The following is a 22,915-nucleotide window of genomic DNA, read 5'->3' on the forward strand; positions in this document are numbered from 1 at the left end:
TTTGGGGTATCTATCTAGGAATGGAATTTCTGGGTCATATGATAATTCTATCTTTAACTCTTTAAGAAACCACCAAAATGTTTTCTACACTGGCTGCACCATTTTACATTCCCACCAGCAATCTATGAAGGCTCTGATTTCTCCACATCTTTGCCAACACTTATTTTACATATTTTCCTCTTTGAAAAAAATTTCCTAGTGAATTTGAAGTGGTACCTCATTATGATTTTGAGGTGCACCTACTGACTAATGATATTGAGCATCTTTTCATATACTTATCAGTCATTTGTACATCTTCTTTGAGGAAATGTCTATTCAAGTCCTTTGCCTATTTTTTAACTGGGTTATTTATCTTTTGTTGTTGAGTTGTAAGTGTTCCTTATATATTCTGAATACTAGATCCTTAGGTATATGATTTGCAAATACTTTTTCCCATTCTTTAGGTGCTCTTTTTACTTTTTTAATAATATCCTTTGATGCACAAGCTTTTAATTTTGATAAAGTCCAACTTACCTATTTTTTCTTTTTCTGCTCATGCTTTTGGTGTCGTATCTAAGAATCGATTGTCAAATCCAAGGTCATGAAGATTTACCCTCAGTGTTTTCTTCTAAATTGTATCATTTAAGCTCCTATATTTAGGTCATTCGCCCGTTTTAAGTTAATTTTTTAAATGGCATGAGGTAGAGGTTCCACTTCAATTTTGGTGCAGATATCCAGTTGCCCAGCACCAGTTGTTGAAGAGAGTATTCTTTCCCCCATTGAATGCTCTTGCCATTATTGTCAAAAATCAATTGGCCCTAAAAAGTATAGGTTTATTTCTGGACTCTCAACTCTATTTGATTGATCTATATGTCTATCCTTATGCCAGTACCACACTGTTTTGATTACTGTAGCTTTGTAGTACTGATTTCTTTCTTTCAACTGTCATTATCCCCATTAATGGAAGCAGCAATTGTGGAGAATGTTCAAAATAATGACTGATCAAAAGATCAAATACATTTGCCTATGGTGAATTACCTTAAAATGACTTATTCTTTAGGCTCCATTTCCAGTAACAAATGGACTCGGGTGGAAAAACAGATGATGCTCAGATTCAGTAATGGGAAACTGAGACTCTGCCCAGGAACAGACAGCAGAGGGAACTCTCCCCCAGAGTGATCTCCGCAACAGCCTAACACGGAGAATGAGGAACGGCAGCTACAGAGGATCTCTCGGGAGACCCTGGAGACTTCTTATTTCACTAATGGTGACTTCTGAGGTTCTGTCATTAGAGTCTCCACTTATTTGAAAAGGACTAGCCAAAAGTTAGGGAACTGAGAGCAACATCCTCAAAACAACAGGAGCCCATCTCAAATGTCACGTCCTCAGTGTCCCTGACCCTTAGATTAGGCCAAGTTCTTGTTATACACCTGCAGCACCATGTAAGTGTAAGTATCGTAAATATAATGAAATTGATCTTATGATTAATTGTTGAACTAACTTTCCTGTACCCCAGGTCCCAGCAGGGTGCCTATAACATGAGCTGAGCAGATATTCAAGTAATATTATTACATGAATAAACGGAAGAATGTATGGGTGAATTATGAGAACCACATGTATTGGGTAGATTCTACTGCCCAGCAGATACTGACGATGTGAGCACCCGGTCAAAGGCCAGGAGAAGCCCTTGAAAGCAGGAGCTGAGCAGGCAAGCTTGAGTCACTGCAGAAGCCAACCCCTTGGATGGAAGTATGTTTGGTGCTACGATCCGAATGTCTGTGTGCCCCTCAAATCTATATCCTAAACCCCCAACGTGATGGTATTAGGAGGTGGATTGTCTGGGAGGTAATTAGGTCATGAAGTAGAGCCTAATCAAGGAGGCCCCAGAGAGATCTCTTGCCCTTTCCACCATGTGAGGTTACAGCAAGAAGGCACTGTGGGGAACCAGGGAGCAGACACTCCCCAGACACTGAATCTGCTGGCGCCATGGTCTTGGACTTCCCAGCCTCTAGAAATGTGAGATATAAATGTCTGTTGTTTACAAGCTACTCAGTCTGTGATATTTTGGACCAAGACACTTGGATAATTTTTCTAAAGAGCTTTTGGGAAATACATTTCTAAAGCCTGAACAAGTATCTATTTTGGCCCAGGAATTTCTTTGACAAAATTATCCTAGGGAAATAGAGTTCAACACAGAGATTTGTATAGAAGAATGTTCCTTTCAAAATTACATAATGTTGACAAACTGACACCAAACTAAAATTCCAACAATTAGAAATGGGTTAACTAAACTATGGTGATTCCTATGATGGAATATAATACAGTTATTACAAATAATTTTAGGAGAACAACTGAGACCATGCTATAGTTTAAAAGAAAAAGTTGGTCATATAAAGCCTTGTTCAAAGTGTGGTCTGTAGACCAGCAACCTCGGCACTACCTGGGAGCCCACTAGAGATGCTGACTCTCAACCCACCTCCTACAGGCTCAGAGGCTGCACTTGAACAAGATTCCCAGGCGATTCGCACACACGTTATAGTTTGAGAAGTGCTAATCCAGAGGAAACAAGTGAACAAAGAATGGAAAGTGTATCAGTCAGGGTTCTCCAGAGAAACAGAACCAACAGGATATAGAGAGAGAGAGATTTATTTCAAGGAATCGACTCATGTGATTGTGAGGCTGGCAAGTCCAAAAGCTGTAGAGCAGACTGGCAGGCTGGAAATTCGAGGCAGAGTTGGTGTTGCAGTCTTTTGTGTCTGAAATGTGCAGGCTGGAACTCAGGCAGGGTTTCTATGTCACAGTATTGACGCAGAATTGTTTCCTCTTTGGGGAACCTCACTTTTGGTTCCTAAAGCCTTCAACTTATTACATGAAGCCCACCCACATTATGGAGGGTAGTCTGCTTTACTCAAAGCCTACTGATTTCAGTGTTTATCGTATCTGAAAACATACCTTTACAGCAACATCTAGACAGGTGTTTGACAAACAACTGAGCATCATATCCTAGTCAAGTTGACACATAAAATTAACCATCATAGTAGGAAATACACCAAAATATTAACAGTGATCATCTCTGAAGACTCGATAATTTCTGCGTTTTTCAAACTTTCTACAATAATCATGTATAATCAGAAAAAGAGAAACAGAAAAAGGCGTCTTTTGCGAAAAGGCAGCATAAGGAAGTCCTTGGGCAGCTTTTGAATCATCTGCTATGGATCTCTCCTTGCTGGGAGCTACCAGCTACAGGTTGGAGGGACCCTGCATTTGGCTCTTTAACTACAGTGCCTTCCTCTTCCCTGTAGACATGAGTTGGACCCTCCTATTTAGAACTGTGCCTTTTCACCTTTGTCTTAAGACCTGGACAAATCAGCCTGGCTCACCAAGTTCTTGCCTGACCCTTAATATTGACCCCTGTGTGGTGCATTCTGGCAACCTAGAGCTTCTAAACCTAAGCAAGTTCCCCTAAGACAAAAGATCTAGATGTTTCTTTCACATTGACAGTGCAGGAAGGAGTTCGTAGCAGTGGCATCTAGGCATTCGTCCACCTGGGGGTATAGTGCAGAATACCAGTCTCCCACAGGTGAAGCATAATGCCAGTCTATGACCCAGAGGCCTCAGTCCAATCTCCGCTTCAGAGCATTTGTGGATCTCCTAACATCCCACTAGGGCATCTACAGAAACACAGAACATGAATGCTCACCACACAATCAAACACTAAAATTGGTAGTTTACCCAATGCCAGAGTATATGAATGCTATTCTTTACCTGCAAAGCTTACAGAACTGGATTGAGAAAAGCAGCTAGGTCAAGGTGTGGGAGGCAGGCCTCCTCACACACTGCTAGCTGGGAGTGGAAGCTGTGACATCTTGTCTGGAATGCAAACAGGCAATAGCCATCAAATGCTTAAAAAATGTTTACTCTTTCGCCCAGTAATTCCTCACTAGAAATCTATCATCATCATTACCAACAGATATTGAGCATCTTCTATGTGACAAGCATTGTTCTAAGGGCTCTTCATGTATAATGTCTCATTACATCCCCACAATATATTTTTTTCATAAGGAAATAAAGATTCATGTAGAAGATATTTTATTGTACGATTTATTACAATAAAAGAGGATTGGAAACTAAGATGTCTCTTAAAATTAGGACTTCAAACTATATTTAGTGACATAGAAAAATGCTCACAATGTAATATTGTGTAAAAATCAGGATTTGAAATTGACTATATATATTATTATGATCTTGATTGTGTTTTTAAGAGTATGTGTATCACGTACAAATAGACAAAAAAACTAGAAAGATGTATTTCAAAACATTGCTTATTATCTTCAAATGCTAGGATTAGGCAATGACTTTTATTTTCTTTTATATAACTTTGTGTTTTAAAAATTTTATTTAATGAACATATAATTCTTTTGTAATCAGAAAAAAAGTTAATAAAAAAGGAAAGAAGGCTTCCAGTGACATACCCAGAGAAATTTAACATATGCTGGGAGTGGGCATCTACTGACGCCTTCTGCTCCAGGACATTGTCCTTTTAACTTATTGGAAAGCCAAGCCGCTGGGTGATACCTGGCCTAAAAGTATTCTGTGTCCTCTCAGTTAATTTCAAAGACTTCCTGGGAAAGCTCAGAACAACGTTTGTGGAATCCTTCTTCCCCTACTCATTGGTCATGGACTGGAAGAAAAAGTTGTCACCCAGAACACCCAGAATGTTCTATAAGACACCAAGATGAGCTCAATGAGCCTCGGAGGATTTATAATAGCTGCTGTTTGAGTGATACTTATCGTGTGCCGGATGCTCCTTTGGGCAATTTTCATATACTGGGCTGTACACTCTCACAGCCACTTATTGGGTAGGTGTATTATTGTCTCCATTTTCACAGATGAGAAAAATGAGGCCCAGACCAGTTAAGTAACATGTCCAAGGTCATCTGGCTCATAAATAGTGGAGCCAGGATACGAATCCAGGGAGTCTGGTTCCAGAGCCTGTGCTCTGAGTCATTAAACTACACCGTCTCTAAGAAGATCAGCTTGCAATACGGCACTCAGAAAGGAAGCAAAAGACCTTTCACCCCAGGCCTCGAGAGGGAGACCCGCCGCCTTGATCCTTCACTTTTTGATCCAGATCCTAAGGCTACTGTATTGGTCAGGGTTCTCCAGAGAAACAGAATCAATGGAGATAGATGATAGATTGATCGACTGATTGATTATAAGAAATTGGCTCACACAATTATGGAGGCTAAAAAGTTCCAAGAGCTGCAGTTGGCAAGCTAGACACCTAGGAGAGCTGAGGGTGTCGTTCCAGTCTGAGTCCAAGCCTGAAGGCAAGAGAAGACCAATGTCCTGCCTTGAAGACAGTCAGGCAGAGGGAGTGAATTCTCCCTTACTCTGCCTTTTTGTTCTCTTCAGGCCTTCAACAGATTGGATGAGGCCCACCCACATTGGGGAGGACAATCTGATTTACTCAGTCTACCAATTCAAATGTTAATCTCATCCAGAAACACCATCACAGACAAACCTAGGATAATGTCTAACCAAATAGCTGGGCACCCCATGGCCATTCAAGTTGACACGTAAAATTAACCATCACAACTACCTTGGAGACTGTGGACAATGGTGTTTCCTAGGACTCGTGGTCGATGCTGTTTGCTCCGCCTGCATTGTCTTGGCTGATCATCCGAGCTTGCCTGGTCACATTTTTATCCAGATCACCATCTCTGAGACCCTCCACTCCATCTGGCACCAATAACTGCCTGAACCAGATATAACTGAAAAGAAAGCCTTCGGATCTTATTGTTGCCTTACACTGTCAAGTTAAAACAGAAACCCTCAAGCTCTGGAAGATCCAATCCCAAATATTTAATTAAGGAACTTGAGTTTCTTAAAGTTAAAGAACTAAATTGGTAGGGGAAACATTCCATTTTTTTTTTAATGCCTGTGTATGAGTATTATTTAACTTGTTTAGCTTTGTAAGAAATGGTGTTTTGCAACCCTGTTAGAGCTCTCACAGAGTGAATGTGACTATACCACGTTATGAAAAGTCTCAGCTCATAACTGACTCCTCCCATATAATGACTGCTACAAATGGCCGGAGCTGGGAACAGTAGAAGAGGCAGGCTCTTCTAAGAAGCTTGGACTTCTCCTATAGATGGTGGTAGACTGCAGGAGATGAGGAAACAGAGGCTCGGATCCCCTGATGGATTTTTCCCAGATTACAAATTGATAGAGCAAGAACACAGATGTTCAGGCTCTTAATCCAGTACCCCTGATGAACATTCTTCAACAGTCACATTGACTTCAACTGTTCCATCCCAGCTTCCAGAGTTCTCCAAACCTAGCTGCTCCAGCCAGAAAGACGTCTCACTTCTCCAATACTCAGTGGACCTCTCTGCTCTTTGTCTGACCTTGTACCTCCCCCTGCCTCTTTCTCTTTTCATCTAATTAAGCCTTAACTATTCCTCAAGTTCCAGTGACTCCAGCCCCGCCCACTACTTTCCCTTACAAGTCTACAACTCTTTATTTTAGCACATAACTCTTTCCTATAATCTGTGCATGTCTTATTTCCCCCAAAGAGATGATCTTATACTCTTTTTTTAGCTTCTTGCTGTGTTGGACGACTATTAGGGACTGAAGGAATTAACTATAGGAGTAAAATAAAATCTGAGAAATAGTGCAGAATTTGGCTACAGACAAGATTGAGAACAATTCCAAGTCAAAGGTAAAGCACAACCAAAGGCAAAGCAGTGGGAGCAAGGGCTTGGATGAAGTGGCAAGATCACCCTTGGGATGAATAAGAGAAGTTTAGTAGGTAAGGAGGGAGGGGAAGCTAATGGAAGACCCATAAGGCAAGAATGAGGTATTTGCATTGTACTGCCATGGATTCTTGAATAAATTTTCCATAAGTATTCCCAGAACAAAGTCCAGGGGGCCGAGCGAACGTTACAAATCTGGAGACCAGAGGAGGAGGGAAGAACACTGGGCTTGGAGTCAGCCGAGCTGGATCTGAGTCTGCCTTGCCTCCTTCTCACTTGGAACAAAAAGCAACTCAACCTCTCTGATGCTTACTTCTCTCATCTGAAAAATAGGTATAATAATACCTCTTTTAGGACATTCTTGAGAAAACAAAATGCGGTAATGTATATAAAAGCGGTTAGTTGGGACAATGTCTGGCATGTAGTGTTGGGTACCAGTTTTTCTGCTGCTGTTCTTCTGGGTAAATTGTGTTCCCACAGGAAAACATTCAAGGACTAGAGGCAGAGGGCCTTGAGACATCCTTCCAGTGCGCCCCCACATTGCAAATGTAAAGAAATGGTATTCAGAGAAGTGTGATTTAAGAATAGGCTCCTGGGAGGAGCCAGCCAAGTGGCGCAGTGGTTAAGTTCGCAAATTCTGCTTAGGTGGCCTGAGGTTCACCGGTTTGGATCCCGGGTGTGGACGTGGCACCGCTTGGCAAGCCATTCTGTGGTAGGCATCCCGCATATCAAAAAAAGTACAGGAAGATGGGCACAGATGTTGGCTCACAGCCAGTCTTCCTCAGCAAAAGAGAGGAGGATTGGCGGCGGATGTGAGCTCAGGGCTAATCTTCCTCAAAAGAAAAAAAAGACTAGGTTCCTCACCTACTCCTCACCGAGTGTCCCCAGTGCTGGACACAGTGTCAGCACAGACTGGGTGCTCCATAAGTGCCGAACGAATGAATGGATGGAACTTGAGCCTACACGGTCACTGGCAGAGCCAAGGCTAGGGGCCACCTCCCCCCATTCTGACACACACTGCCAGGCATGGGAACAGATGTTTTTTACCACACTTCTAAGTTCCTCCCCTTTATCTCAGACCCTAGTCCGTTACCCTAGCACTAGTATCTCTAATAATGGCTTCCCCTAAACAAACTAAAAACTTTTTCTGTCTTGGAAACATGTTCATGACAAGATTTCCTGAACAAAGGAAAAAATGACAGCAGTAATCAGCCACAGCTGAGGGATTCCTCGCAATGTAGCCAGAATTTGGTGTTATCAACCAATAAGATTGTCTCCAGGAAAGGGGGAACGGGGAGACCTCCGAGAAGAGCTTTTTCGTTTTGTCCTGCGATGAAACACTTCGTTCTCTACATAGTTTATTTTAGCATATCCAAAAAGATGCTTGGCTAATATTTTATGACTCAAACATTCCTGCCAGAATCTTTTAGGCCAACCAGCTATTAGTTGTCCTTTCTCTTCCCTGAAATAAGGGGGATATAAGCCTAAAATTAAAAGTTCCTCTCTAAGGGATAAAGCAAACTATTTCACCATGTTAAAATACCAGGGCTCGCCACAGCTGGCATCTCTGTGTTTTCTGTGTAGGATTCTTACAAGACTTGGTATCTGATCTCTCCTTGTTTAGCTGTAAGGTGATTTTGGCTTCAGTTTTGACACCAACTGGAGCCCTGCCACTCTGCTCTTTGCTGGTTAAGCTCCCACTGGTGAGGAAGCTGAGGAAATTGGCCGCACCAGTGGTGTTCCGATCTTAAGTCCCAGCAGCCAGCTACTGCTGCTGACGGGGGCAGAGGAGCTGCGAGGATCCCAGGAAAATGTCCTCCAGCTGCCTCTGGGTGGGTTTCAACCCATCAGCATGACAGGACAGAGCCATCTGTGAAGGAAATGAGTCGTCAGGGGGCCATATGAAACAAAGCCTGAAGTGCAGAGCACCAAGGACAAGCTCAGAGTCCTCCTTGCTGCTCCAAGGTGGTAAAAAGAAGGAAGGACTTGCCTCAGCGAGAAGAACGTCTTACCAAGCTCATCCTTTCCACGTCTTCTTTACAACATTGTCTCTGAATCGGTTAGCCCAGCAACACAGAAAGGGGATATATGTAGAGCCAGACCCACTATGACAGCTGGAAATATCCATCTGAGGTAGACACGGCCCCAGTTGTGTTCCTGTACCATTTCCAGCTGTTTCTCTCATGCTAATGGCGCTGTAACCAATGACTGATGGGTAATGGGATGAGTTTAGTCATATCCATATATCCTTCATGACCTCTTGCTGACCTCAAAGAAGCCTGGCGCAGCAAGCTGAATGAATTGTTGGAGAGAGAGACAGAGATTTCTCCCCCAACATCATGGAGCATTCTGTTTTATTGCATTCAAATGCGCCACAGCGTCTTCCACAGCAACAATTCCCAGGGTCTGTGCTAAGAGGGCTTGACAGGCTTTCAAATATTGTGACCTCTGTGGTGACCGGGAGAGAGGCCTACTTACTATCGTTTTTGAGGTCCCGCCGATCTCTCTTCAGATCATCCTGTCCTTTGCAGTCTGTACATTCTTCATGGCCACCGCCTCTTCTGTGGTCACTGAGTGCTTCTCCCAGATAGCACCCCCATCACTTCAGCTACAGAAGCTTCTCCCTCTTACATGTCAGAGCACCAAAGGCCACAGCCCTCACTCTGAATTTTATATCTTCTGCCTCATATACAATTACCTGGACCAAAGTCTAATATCCCTACTGTGGGGACCTGGAATTGGCCACCCCAAGATATGTCTCTTTGGCATCAGGATTATTTGAGGCTGATTGCTTTTGATAAACTGGGACAGGGAAGGAGGCTCTGAGGAATGGAACTTGCCCTTTGTTAGGACACATTTACATTTGTAAGGTAAATCTCTATCTGTAAAAGGTGCCTCCCTCTCTGTACCAGGAAGAAGAAAGGAGATGACCTTCTCTCTAGAAACTCTTCATCAATACCAAAGGCAAGGACTTAAAATCTGCATTTTATTGTGCTTCTCTGGTAACCTCCTGTAACTGACTTCCCTCCCCCTCCCAACTTTGGCATTTCTTAAGGATTAAGCATCTTCCCTTAGGCTAGGAACTGATTGCTGCGCTCACCAGACAATCGACTTGCCTCCTGCCACGCCCACCGAGATAGCGGACCACTACCTGCTGTGTCCATCAAGCCCTGTGCTGACGGGGCAATCTTGTGACTATTGTGGGAGGGACATTTCAATCACATGTGAAACACCCCGTTTGGGGGTATATAACCACTATGTGCACCCCACTTCTTTGGTGCCCTTTCTTCCTTCGGCAAGAAAGCCCCAGGCCATGGTTCCTCATAAAGCTTTGTTTAATTTTCTCTTGCTATTCTGTCTCATGTGAATTTAATTTGTTCTCCGGCCAGACGAACCCCAATTTGGGAAGAGGAAATGTCCTCCTCCCCTACACTGCCAAGGAACACGGACAGCATCTTATCCATCATGTCCTTTACGGTACAACCTGGTGCTTGGCATACAGTATGATGCAACAAAGGTTTGTTGATAGACCAAGTAGTTGTTGAACAAACTGTTTGTAAAATGTAAATTAGAATTAGTAGTTCCAAAGGGTGGGTCAATATGGTCATTTGTTAAAGATTGCCATATTTATCTAAAAACATTGGACAGCCAAATGTGAAAAAAAAAAAAGGTTCATTTTCCAGCATGAGTGAGGAGCTAGAACACAAGGCTAGTGATGCTGCAGAGGAAGGGAAGCGCGAGGCAGCTCGCTGTGCACTCCCCGCGCGACGACTCAGAGCTCTGATCTGCAGAAGCAGGCCGACCCTTCCCAACCTTTATCGTTCTTGTCTAGAGTGCACTATCTGGTTCTTTTCCTCACCCAGTGGCCAAATTACTCACAGCTTCCCCTGGATTATAATGGAGCTTTATGTACTTGTCAACTGAATCACAACCATAATACTTTCTTCTTACAATACAAGCAATGACGGAGCTACCGGGTCTGTCCCGATTCGTTGAGCTAGATGGTAGCTGTAGGGCTGCAGGTCCAACCCCTGGCTTCAGCCAGGTCCAAAGACCTGAGTAGAGTTTCGTGAACAGTTCATGAAATTCTGCGTGTAAGTCACTTCCTAAGACAGGGACAGAGAAGAAACTAAAATAAGTATGCTTTTTCAGAAAGCATTAAAAATTTTTTTCCAAGCTTTTTTTTCAGGAATGGGAAACATGATCAGAGTCCCATGGGATCCATCATTTGTCTTCTGATTCTTCAAGATCTAAAAATTGTTGCCAGATGTTTCATTTTTTACTGCTTAATGTAAGAAACATCCTTATACATTTTGCCTACAAAGAGAGGACATTAAGCTGTGGATGCTGAATGATAGGTGATTGTTATATTTCTTTATTTTTTATTTTCAATATGTCTAGCATAAAGCTATATCCAAACTAATAATTATAGCAACCATTTAAATTTATACGAGTCCTATCTACAAGAAACATAAAAAGATTTCACGAATTCTTGTAATTTTTTTTCAACACAGGTTGAAGTGTGTTCAGAAAAGACACAAAGCGTTCCTTTAACTAACAGGGAAACTGAGGCACAAGAGCTGACCCAGAAAAGCAAAAATTGCACTGTGATTTTTCTGACTCGATGGCTTTTCCCCTAGAGCTCCTGCTTATTGATGACCACATAATATTTTTTTCAAATAGAAAACGCAACAAGAATTTTTTTATTGTATATACAATACATAGCACTTTACGTTTTTACAAATAATAGTTTAGTAGTTCAGAATTAGATGGGTCAAGGTTCTAATCTTGGCCCAGACATTTTCTGTGTGACCTTAGGCAAGTGTCTTACCCTATCTTAGCATCATTTTCAGCGGTGTGTGGAGCCAGCTTTATATCAGCTTGCGAGAGCAGATTAAACTTGTGGGAACTCTGCAAGCCAGAGTTAAAACACAGCTAGTTTAAAAACTAAATCATGTAAACTTAAAATTAAGTAAATTATATTAACAAAGATAGCGTATACTCAAGCTCATCAGTTCCTAATTATTTTATTGCATGTTACCATTATCTATGCTATTGAGGAAATTTATGTTTCCCATATCTGTATGATGAAAATATTATATCATGGTGTACTAGTGCACATCTCTTCTCAACTCCCTGTTCAGTGACCTCTCGCTGGTAGCTTGAAAGGGGCCACGGTGAGAGTATTTCCAGCATGGAAATCAGCAACCACTGCAAATCACGGCTTTCTCTGCTCCCCGCCAGGGGTTAAACGTTTACCTCCATTCTTCAGTTTCCACATCTCTAAAAATGGGAATAATGATACCCCTCTCATACAGTCATTTGTAAAGATTAAACGAGATAAAAATGTCAAGTATTCACCTCAACACCTAGCACATAGTCAATACCCAACAAATGGTAGCGATTATTATTACCATCCATTAAAATATAGAATAAAGGAAAATGGAATCAAACAAATATAAGTGAATTACAGTTTTGAATCTAACTTTTACCCATTCATTTTGGTGCATACCCTGCTTGTTCATAACTGATTTAGCTGGTCACGCAACTGCTATTGTTCCAATTCCCCGTTACTGATAAACCACCAAATCTGGACCTCCATACCCAGCTCTGCTCCAAGGACCAGACTTCCGTTTTCAAGTAGTTCTCATCATCGACACTCAGATGTATCACAGGAACCTCAGATTTGGCCTTTCCAGAATAAAATTCATTATTCTTTTCCCTCGATCTTGCTCCTTCTTTGGTTATGTTGGTTAGTCCTCATATAGAAGCACAAAATCCTAAAGCTGAAGACCTCAGAGATCTTGTAGCCCAGCCTAGCCATTCTACAGATGAGAGGGGACTGAGGCGGAAAAGCCAAGTAATTGTCCAGGGTTGCACAAGTGGTTAGTGGCAGAGCAAGGACTGGACCCCAGGTCTCCTAACTCCAGTTTGGGGCTCCTTTCACCACCCTATTTCTCTGCTATATGAAAGACAGAGAGAGAGAGAGAGAAAAGGAGAGAAAGAAACCCCTTCCCCCCCTGGCCTTGCCTATGCAGTCTGCATTCCAAGGCTACTACATCCCTCCCTAAATGTGGCTTTCTCTGTGGCTTTCTCCCACCTCCACCACAAACCCCAGGGGTGAACAAGTAAGACCTTCCATGATCTTTGTCTCTCTCAAAGAGGTGGAATTGTGTAGCCTAAGGAGAACTGCAATGACCCTGGAATCCTCCAGTTTGCAGTTTGCACAGCCAACCTTTAGTACTCACGGGTCCCAGAGAGATTTAGCAGTACAAAAAATACTGATAAGCCATTATTATTGTGTTGAGCGTTCCAATCATTTGACCATTTCTGTCCCTTGTCATTTTTGTTCACTTGTATGCAGCGACTGAAAGATAATTGATGAAAAAGTACTTTCACTTTAGTATTTTGTGGTTTCCTGGGCTTTTTTCTCTCTATAAATCTAAAGAAATGTCAGACTCAACCCTTAGCAAGAAAAGATCATCAGACCTTGCTCTAGCAAGTTGCCAACTTCTCAGCTTCTGAACTTCCACCTGAAGCACCTGACTAGCCATGTCCTGAATTTGGCTGCAGTTTCATTCATTCATTCATTCATCAAACATTGGTCAAAGTCCTACTATGTGCCAGGTGCTGTATTATTTGCTAAAGATACAGTGACACAGATAAATAAGGCACCATCCTGGCCATCAAGGAGCTCACCTTGGGGAGGAGAGCAGACAAATAAGCATACCATTGAAAACATAGAGAATAGTTAGTGAATGTGCAATGATAGAAGCTTACACCGGAGGGATCAGAACCCAGCTGGGGTTGGGGAAAGGCGGGTCAATGAGGGCTTCCCAGAGAAGGTCGTGATTGAGCACAGCCTCAAAGGATATGTGAAGGTTAACCCGGTGAAAGGGAGAAAGGGACAGTATGAGGGTGTCTAGGCAGAGGGCAAAAGTTGAGCCCTCTCAGTCATATTGGATTAGCGCCCAGCCTAATGACCTCATCTTGACTAATGACATCTGAAACAACTGAGGCTGGAAATGAAGAACAGGGGAGGCGCAGAGGCAGGAACTCCAATTGCAAGCCCTCTTACTCTCTGGTTTCACTACCTTAAATGTGAACATACAAATCTGAACCTTGGTCCAAACTCCCCACTCTTCATCCTGCTCCTTCCTCCCACTCCAAGTGCAGAGCTGTTGGTTTCTGGGCATTTGGGTTTCAGCCTGAGAGTGACAGCACCCCAGCCTTCCTTCCCAGCATAGCGGTGGTGATTCTGTGCCTGGCGTCCTCCACAGTGCCATAACCCAGTGCTACACACAGCTGGAGACACAGGAATCTGTAGAGAATGCGGTCACCCAAGGATGCTATCAAGAGGAGAATCCTTAGAATTCCACACAAACAGAGCAGAGGATAAAGGGAACGCAGAGCCAGGAATCAGTGCCCTCTAAGTGGTGCTCTCTCACCCACAAGTAGGAGAGCTTTGTCCTCTCCACTAAAACTCTTAGTTCTGCCCATATTTTCTATTTTGAGATTTTGAAAGAAACAAGAATGTAGAGAGCTCTGAAGTGAGCAGGAAACAAATGTGGATCTCCTTGGAGAATTTTAGCTGATGCCTTTTTATCCATTTATTCATTCATCATGGGGATATGTGAGGAAAACCTTAAAGGAAGTGAGGAAGTTAGCCACATGGATAGCTGCAGAAAGAGTGTCCCAGGAAAGGAAAACAGCCAGTGCAGGAGCTTGTGTGTTGACAGAACAGCAAGGAAGCCAGTGTGGCTGGAAGAGAAGGAGAGCAGTAGGAAGTGAAGTCAGAGAGGCAATTGGGGGAGGAGGTAGATTACATGGGTCTTGAGGGTCTTTCCAGGGCTTTTCTTTTACTGAGTGAATAGCAAATTTTGCCAGATGTTTGAGCAGAGGAAAGACATGGACTTGGGTTTTGAAAAGATCATTCAAGATGCTTTGTTGAGAGTAGACTTGTAGGAGGCAGAAGTGAAAGCAGAGAGACAAATTAACAGGTATCACAATAATCCAGCAAGAGATGAGGGTTATCTGGACTGGGGTGGCAGCTGTGGAGGTGGCGAGGAGTGGGCAGATCCTGGATTCTGAGGTTATAGGCAACGGACTTGCTGACAGAGTGGATGTGGAATGTGAGAGAAAGAGCAGAGTCAAGGATAACGTGCTAGTTTGCTAGGTCTGCCATAACAAAGTACCCCAAACTGTGTGGCGTAAACAACAGAAATTTGTTGCCCAACAGTTCTGGAGGCGAAAAGTCTAAGATCAAGGAGTCAGCAACGCTGATTCCGTCTGAGGCTGTTTCCTTCACTGTGAGGAAGGATACAGTCCAGGCTCCTCTCTTTGGCTGGTGGGTGGCTCTTTTCTTGTTCACGTGGTGCTCTCCCATACGCGTGTGTCTGTGTCCGAATTTCCCCTTTTTATAGGGACATCAGTCATATTGGATTAGCGCCCAGCCTAATGACCTCATCTTGACTAATGACATCTGCAATGACCATACTTCCAAATAAGGCCACATTCTAAGGTACTAGGGGGTTAGGATGTCAATGTATGAATTTGAGGGGGACACAATTCAGTCCGTAACAGATGACACCAAGATTTTTGGCCTAAGCAACTGTAAACGTGGATCTGTCATGGACTGAGATGGGGAAAGCTGAGAGTGGAGCAAGGAGTTATTTTTCAGAGTAGGAATTTGTTTTTTAAGATATGAGAGTCTACAATTTGGGAAAGAATTTTGGGTTGGAGATGTATCATATATACACACACATATATACATATATTACTTCTATACACATATATCATTTCTCTCTATATATACACTCCTATAAACATATATACATGTGTATGTGTGTATACATAAATGCACTCCTATGTACATGTATTACATGTATGTGTGTGCATATGTGTGTGTATGTGTGTGTGTGTATATATATATATATATATATATATATATATATGAGTGTTCATTATTGTAGGTGCTATTTAAAGCCATGATCTAGGTGAGGTCACCAAGGGAGCAGGTGCAGGCTGAGAAGAAAAGTGGACCAAGAACTGAACCTGGGGCCCTCTATGACTAAGCGGTCAGAGAGAAGAAGAGGTCACTTAGAGATTCACCTTTAGAAATATTGTCAGAAGTAAGACAAAGAGCCAGATCTATATCAGATAAGGGGTTAGTATCCAAAATATACAAAGAACTCATACAGCTCAACAACAAAAAAACCAATAATCCAATTAGAAAATGGGCAAAAGATCTGAACAGAGATTTCTCCAAAGAAGATATACAGATGGCCAAAAGGCATATGAAAAGATGCTCAACATCATTAGCTATCAGAGAAATGCAAATCAAAACTACAATGAAGTATCACCACACTCCAGTCAGAATGGCTATAATTAACAAGACAGGAAACAACAAATGTTGGAGAGGGTGTGGAGAGAAGGGAACCCTTGTTCACTGCTGGTGGCAGTGCAAACTGGTGCAGCCACTATGGAAAGCAGTTTGGAGTATCCTCAGAAAATTAAGGATAGATCTACCATATGATCCAGCTATTCCACTGATGGGTATTTATCCAAAGAACTTGAAAACACAAAGGCATAAAGATACTTGCACCCCTATGTTCATTGCGGCATTATACACAATAGCCAAGACTTGGAAGCAACCTAGGTGCCCATCAAGGGACGAATGGATAAAGAAGATGTGGTATTTATACACAATGGACTACTACTCAGCCACAAGAAATGACGAAATCCAGCCATTTGTGACAACATGGATGGACCTTGAGGGTATTATGCTGAGCGAAATAAGTCAGAGGGAGAAAGTCAAATACCATATGATCTCACTCATAAGTAGAAGATAAAAAGGACAAAAAAAAAAAAACCACATAGCATTGGAGATTGGACTGGTGGTTACCATTGGGGAAGGGGGGAGGGGGGAGGGCAAAAGGGGTGATTAGGGTCACATGTGAGAGGATGCACTATAATTAGTGTTCGGGTGGTGAACATGATGTAATGTATCCAGAATTTGAAATATGATGTACATCCAAAAAAAAATAAAAATTAAAACAAAATAATAATCAATATCATTTATGAGAAATAAAATACACACAGAACCACCATATAAGAATGCAAGAATACATTCTTAACTATGTATACGAATATATTCTTATATGGAAGCACATAAAGCAAATTAGAGGGTTTGCTTGTGTAGGGGGAGGCAACAGGAGTGGAAAATGTGGATAAAAGGGAATAAATAAAACAAGAGAGCGGCCTTGTGTGGACTGATTATGAAAGTGTGCCATGAACTGAGGAGTGTGATTAAATCTGTTCTTGGTACCTGGGTTCCAAAATAAGTAAAATAAAATAAATAGGAAATAAAATAGAAATCCCTAGTTATGTTTCTTCCCTTGAGTAATTCCCCACCCCCGCACAATACTGCAAAGAAAACACAATATTTTTAAACCTCTCTTCTTAATCTCTATTAATTAAAGTAGTCACCAACATATGGGTTCTGAAAGCTTGATAAAAATATTTGAAAAGAGGAAAGTTTAATGAAACCTACTTGTTGTGGAAGTGAATGTCAGATGACTTACATACTTATTGCTAATTTCTGAGAAGGAGAACTGCTCAGCATAGAACCCACTCTAGGTCAGAACACGGTTCCCCTACCTCTCTTCTTGTGCACTTTAATAGCAGCATTGTTATGAAAACAAACTATGTGGGTAAATATGGGAGTAAGGATGGGGAGCCGCAGCATTAGCTTTCCTGCAGAAATCACCTCTACCTGACTTTTCTAAGTCATGAAAATGTCATTAGGATTGACACAGCCAATGGAGGAAACTAACAATATCAACAAGAGCCAAACATACACATACTTCATGACCCAGCCATTGGACTCCTATGTGTACACCCAACAGATACATGTGCTGAGTTCATTAAAGGACACGTATGTGAATGTTCATAGACTTTGTGGTCTTTTCTGTATGTATATTATACTTTGACAAATCTTACCCCCCCAAAAGAAGTCATTAGGGAATGCCTTTGCTCGTTAAGTCCCAACTACCAGTGCCAGCCAAACAGGAAGCAGATTTAATCCAGCTTCTTGGGTGTTGAGGATTGCTTTGTGGTCAGTGACAAGTACGCTCAAAGCAACAAATTCAGGTAAATGTGAAGAACCTTGAGAAACCCTCCCAACAACTTTCTCTCTTGGGCCTTCGGTTTTTTCTTAAGAAGTCTCTCCATCAAACCCAACCGGAAGCATTCTTTGTTGCTCCAACTAAAAGTTAAATAGGAATCACACCCTCTCCAGCTGTACTACTCAGTTTCTTTCAGCTGCAGTGACAGAAAGCCAACATACCCTAGCTTAGGAAGAAAGGGAGTTATTGCTGTCTCTAATTGAAAGTCCAACAAAACAACGGATCATCTCTCCTCAAACACATCATTTCTCCCTCTCAGAGGTTGGCCTCTTTGTTATGGTTTCATTCTTCCCCACTGCAGACAAATTTCTTCCATGTTCCCGGGCAAGAGACCTGCAATTACTCATTCCAGGCCCTTCAACCTCAGGGAAAACATGATTTATTTGTCCCAATCCTTCTAGGTATTTGATTTGAAGGATTCTAGAAGTGATTCTGAATGGTTCTGCTAGGGTCATGCTCTTCCTGGAAAAATGACAGTCCCTGCAGAGGGAATTTAGGATTGTCTAGGCCTGGGTCAAATGACTAATGGCCATATGAAAATACTGATACCAACAATCTAATAATAATAGATAATGGTGACTAAGCCTTTACCATATGCAGCCAGTGTTCTAAGCATCTTATATGGATCAAATCATTTCATTCACACAACACGCTTATGAGGTGGCTAATAGTATTTTCCCCATTTTACATATAAGAAAACTGAGGTATACAGAAAGCTTAGATAACCTGTCCCAGGTCCATAACTAGTCAATGGCAAACTCAGGATCAAAATGAACCCATGCTCCCAAATACTATGGTGTATTGCTCTCAAGGTGCCAGGAGTGACAGCTCCCCAGAGCCACAAGGGGAGGAAGAGGAGTATTTCTCTGAATCAGTGTACAAGGTGCAAAGGAAAACTACCAGCATCTCATACCACAGGTCATTAGTGTCACTTGTTTTATCCAAATATTCAATAAACATTTGATAAATGTCTACCATGAGTTAGGTCACACATTATTCCTTAGAGCAAAGAATAAGATGGACTCATTCACTGTCGCCAAATGTCTCCCAGACCATAGATAACAGAGGAGCACAGAAAAGGTACTTTCTTTACATGATAAGACCACTTTTTCTCCAAAAACTCTTCCAAAATTGTGTTTAAACATGGTTTTAAATTACTTTATGGCATAAGCTTAGATTTTTATAACTGTGAGTAAATAGTAAATATAAAAGCAAATAAATTTGTTCAACTGATTCAATCAGAATTTTTTGTTAAATGAATGTAGATTATTTGTCTTTTTCTTCTGAAAATACTATAAAGAAAATGTTGCATTCAGGCTCTGAAAGAAATTTTTAAATTAATTTCAAAAATATTTTAACAATGGCAGCCTGTTGGAATAAGAAGGCTGTCATTCAACAAATATTTATTAAGTGCCTGGATATGGTTTAATCTTACAATGATCAAAAAAATACAAATTAAAAATACGAAATATCATATTCAATGTCAAATTGGTGAAAGTTTTTTCTATATATTTATGAAGATACTGAACATTATTTTACATTTATGGGGAGTGTAAATTGACAACATTTGTAGAGTACGGATGGCCTTTAAAATAACTATAGCCTCAGACCGTTTCACTTCTCAAAATTTGTGTTAAAAAATTGCAGGGGCATATGCATAATGATAGCAAAAAACGGTGGGCCCAGGAATGAATGGTTAAACACCTCTTGGTATTTGGCTACAATGGAATACTACACAGCTATTGAAAGTAAGTTACAGAAAAAGATTTAACGAAATAGAGAGATGTTCACTTTATAGAATATTAAATGAAAGACATGTGTACTATATAACCCATTTTAGTTTAAAAGAAGTATAGATGTGCATTAAAAAAAAAGCCAAAAAGCTTTACCCTGAAATAATAGATAGTATTTCAGAGCAGTGAATTTTCAGGTAATCTATAATTTTTTCTTCTTTTTTCTTGCATTTTTCTGCATTTAACATGCAACAAGAAAAAAAAGCAAATATTTTTTAAAAGTGAAAAAAAAAAGAAAACTGCAGGTGTCAAGTATACGTTAAGAGGTTTGCAATGGATAGTGAAAGAGCTGGCTGGAGTGGGGAGTGGCCCTCTCTTGACTTAGGGTCGCCTGTGAGCTGGGGCTTTTTTGAGGAGGAGAAAGTGAGCAAAGGCTTCACCTCAGCCACATCAAAGACAACAACACACAGGTGCAGTGTGAGTGCTGGTCTTCGTTAGCAAGCCAGCCACGTCACTTAATGCACTGCGACGTTTATCCAATCTCAAAAGAATGCAGAATGTCTAAGACATATGTAATTGATTTTCACTTTTCTTTGCAATTCTCTGTCATCTATTTATTTATTTTTTCTAACAAGTATGGTTAAAATTCTTTCACAATGTTGTATAAATACATCTTTCCTTTTTTTGGGCAGCCATGACTGCATTAAAGTTTAGCCCTTGACACGTTTCATTTATGTCGAGCCAGAACTCCTGGATCGACATAAATGAAAAGCTTTAGCTGTAAGCTTCTAATTCTCTTTTTAAGTCTTTTCCTTTTATTAGGACCTTTTGCCTTGGTCAGATATATTAACACATGACTTCATAGTGCAAAATGCCAAACTTCTAAAAAGAAAATAGATTTTTTTCATTTCCAAGGGGAAAACCTGAAAAATCTGTGAATTGTCAATTTTCCTTCTTTGAAGCTGCTTTTGTACCATCATATCGATGCAAGCAGGCCTGGAGGAGTGAGACTAGCCTCCCACGCAGGGCTGGGGGTGTAGACAGGGCCTCCTCAAAGAACTCAACCACAGCCCCTCAGAAGCAGTAACACCTAAGTCTCACCAGTTCTCGCTGAAGCTGCAGGAGCAGCCATTTCTAAGATCCCTGTGGTTCAGAATGAGCCCACGGCTTACTCCCAGTGGGCCTACGGGGCTCGGCTTCAAATGGCACAATTCCCAGTGCCTGAAACAATGTCTGACACATCGAGTTAAGTCCCTGTTGAATTATTAAATGAACAAATGGAAATGGAAGAGGGGTGAACAAAAGAAACTAACATTGTTTTGCATAATGATGTGAGATACTAACTTGGCTGTGGTTTGAGGCTGACAAATTAAGGGACCATCAGGAAAAGAAATCTATTCTTTGTACATTCAGACCAAACTCCAGTATCTACTGAGGACATGTGGGTGATGCAGTGAAGTGGTAGCCCGAGTCAGTGCACGGGGGAACGTTGCTGAGAGGAGGAAGCATGCCCCATCTAGAGCGGGGGTGGCTGACTCAGCCCCAGCCTGCTGTCGCCATATGGGAACGCAGGCCCAAGTTTGCCAGTTCTTCCAGTTTTTTAAGAGAAGCTTGAAGTCTAGATTTTTATGTGAAAACTCCAAAGTTTTAAGTGTTGGCCCAAAATTTTAAAGACAGATAGAATCTATCTGTGTGTTTTGCACACCTATCGGGGCAGAAACCTCTCATTTCGACTTTACTGTGTCTGAGAATATTCATCCTCAAGACACGTGTACGTGTGTTTGTGTGTCTGTATGTGTGCTGTGTGTCGTTGCTACAATAATTACCTCGTGGAAACTGAGAAGAACAAAGAGTTAGGTCACACTGTGGCGAGGGCTTTTAAGTACTCGGGTGAGCTAGAAGAAAAGGACTAGAGGACGTATCGTTAGGGGAAAGTGATCAGTGGGATGTGTCAAGCACATTGAGTTATTCTTGAATCTGCAAATATTTTTCTCTGTGACTAAGCCATCTGTGCTTGCTGATTGACACCCAAATGGAAGCTAGGCTCCTACCCTCGCACAGAGACTGGGAGACACTTGTACTAACTTCCTTGATGATTACGTATCAAAGGATGGCTCCCAGGTCCTTGAGGAAGACGTTCCTGGATTGTAAAACTGGCAAGAAGCTTTTTAAGACGTTTCTACCTCAAAGGGAGCAGAGAAAGCACGTACAGTTACAAGTTTTCTAAATTTCATGTTCTCAGAAAAGGGAGGTCAGGGGCCTAGAGTCAGGAAGAAGCCTGTCCAAAGTTTAGCCACGGTGGAGGGGATGTTAAGGCCATCTTGGTCTTAGAGTGATGGTAGATTCGATGTTTAGCAAGCTGCACAACAGTAGATCACAAGCAAATGTAAATTCTAGACATGTCAGCCCCACTTTGAAGTCCTCTCCCCCTTTCCCTTACGTGGTCCCCACTGCCTGGGGCACCATGGTGTGCCGGTGGTGGCGGCTCAGTAAGAATTCTGTCCACTCAAGAACGTGGCGGCGAAACCCATGCTGCCTCTGTACTCCCTCCAGGGGACTTACCAGCCTAGGTAACTACCAGCAGGTATCTACCAGTATGCACCAGTCGGGTGTGCTTTCACCAGCTCTGCAACCTCGGGCGCCTTGGTCTCTTCATTTCCAAATAAGCATAATAAATACATACTGCAAAGACCAAATCGTGCCATTTGCGATAACATGGATGGACCTTGAGGGTATTAGGCTAAGTGAAATAAGCCAGATGGAGAAAGACAAATACCGTATGCTTTCGCTCATATGTGGAAGATACACTAATACATGGACCAAGAGAACAGATTAGTGGTTCTCAGAGGGACAGGAGGTGGGGGGGAGGGCAAAAGGTGTAAAGGGGCACATATGTGTGGTGACGGATGAGAACTGGACCATTGGTGGTCAGCATGATGCAGTCTATACAGAAAGATATATAATAATGTACACCTGAAATTTACACGATGTTATAAGCCAATATGACCTCAATAAAATTTTTTTAAAAATACATACTATGCAGCATTTGTCTGAGGAATAAATCTGATCTACATAAAGCCCTCAGCACCATGCCTGGCGTAGAGAAACAACTCATTAAATGGTAACTAGCAATATTTCAGCCAGTTTTTATCTGTGCTGTTATATTATTCTCATAGAATGATGAATATACTATGATACCAATATCAATAAAACACAGAGAGGTGGAAGAAGTTAACAGAACCATGACTTAGCTCCACTG

General features: G+C 41.7%; 1 protein-coding gene across 10 annotated transcripts in view; it reads right to left on the bottom strand.

Annotated features, from left to right (window-relative positions):
* Positions 1-22,915, bottom strand: part of FBXL13 (F-box and leucine rich repeat protein 13) — a 210,131-nt gene that overhangs the window by 58,568 nt on the left and 128,648 nt on the right. The gene's annotated exons all lie outside the window — the stretch shown is intronic.

The sequence above is a fragment of the Equus caballus genome, chromosome 4 (assembly GCF_041296265.1).
Source record: "Equus caballus isolate H_3958 breed thoroughbred chromosome 4, TB-T2T, whole genome shotgun sequence".
Classification (NCBI taxonomy): domain Eukaryota; kingdom Metazoa; phylum Chordata; class Mammalia; order Perissodactyla; family Equidae; genus Equus; species Equus caballus.